Source organism: Triticum dicoccoides, chromosome 5B (assembly GCF_002162155.2).
Source record: "Triticum dicoccoides isolate Atlit2015 ecotype Zavitan chromosome 5B, WEW_v2.0, whole genome shotgun sequence".
NCBI classification, from domain to species: Eukaryota; Viridiplantae; Streptophyta; class Magnoliopsida; order Poales; family Poaceae; genus Triticum; species Triticum dicoccoides.
Window position 1 is genome coordinate 478131354 of NC_041389.1, and position 1210 is coordinate 478132563.

Consider the following 1210-nt stretch of genomic DNA (forward strand, 5'->3'; position numbering starts at 1 on the left):
TTTCACACACAAATGATATATCTCCCTGTTCGGGCCTCGATCGACACACTCTATACTCTCTCACGCAGATTGTCTATCTAGGTCAGTCCATCCAAGCTGCCCCCACTCTTTCAACCTCATGACGGGCCACGCTCGCTCAATCTCTCTCTCTCTCTCTCTCTCTCTCTCTCTCTCTCTCTCTATGTGTGTGTGTGTGTGTGTGTGTGTATGTCTCGATTTACCTCGCTCTTTCTCGGACAAAAACGATATATCACCATGTTTGAGCCCAATTCGACCTATTCACATTGTATACTCTCTCATGCACATTGTCTATCTAGGTCACTCTCTCCAACCCGTCTCACTCTTTTGATCGCACGACGACCCTATGTGATCGATTGACCTTGCTTCCTCCCACACACAAAATATATCTACATGTCTATGACTGGATCATCTCTCAAGCTCTATCTTACATCCCTCACCCTTTCCAAAATCTCAATCAAACAATATCTCTCCGGAGCATATATATATGTTCAATGAATGTCGGACCACACTCACTTTGTCTCTCTATCTATATGTCTCTCGATTGACCTCGCTTTCTCACACCGTATCTTCCACACATTAAAGCTACCTCTCCATCCCTCTCAAAGCCGAAGCTATTTACATTGCAAAGGGCACTCCAACCTTGGATTAATTTGTGTAGGCATTTATTCCGGTCGGTTTAGATTATATTTTCGTAGCATTCGGCCCACAACTACTCCAAACACTATTGCAACCCCCGCACCTCCCCTAGTTGATTTCCCTCTGGCTCGGTCATCGCTCTCTTGCACGTCCTTTCTCGCCTTCAACGTCACACCATGGTATTATTGCAAAAAATTATGTTGCTCTCTTTAATTATTATAAATAAGCTACAAAACTACACACCGATAGTCCACTTGGAATGGAACAAATTTTGACCCACAAATTAAAGTGCTACAAACTACACACCGAGGGGCCCACATGTCATGAGACAAATTTGGACCCATATACAAATTAAAAAATCAGTTTTGCTAGAACCCATCTAGATGAGATATAATTTGGTCTCATTCACCTTTTATAGCCATTGGATGTGATGCTATAAGATGCGTGTGTCCTGGCGTGGGTTGTATCTGTTCTTGTTATCAAAGTGAATGAGACCAAATTATATCTCATCTAGATGAGATCTAGGTACTCCCTTAAACAATAAAGGATGAGG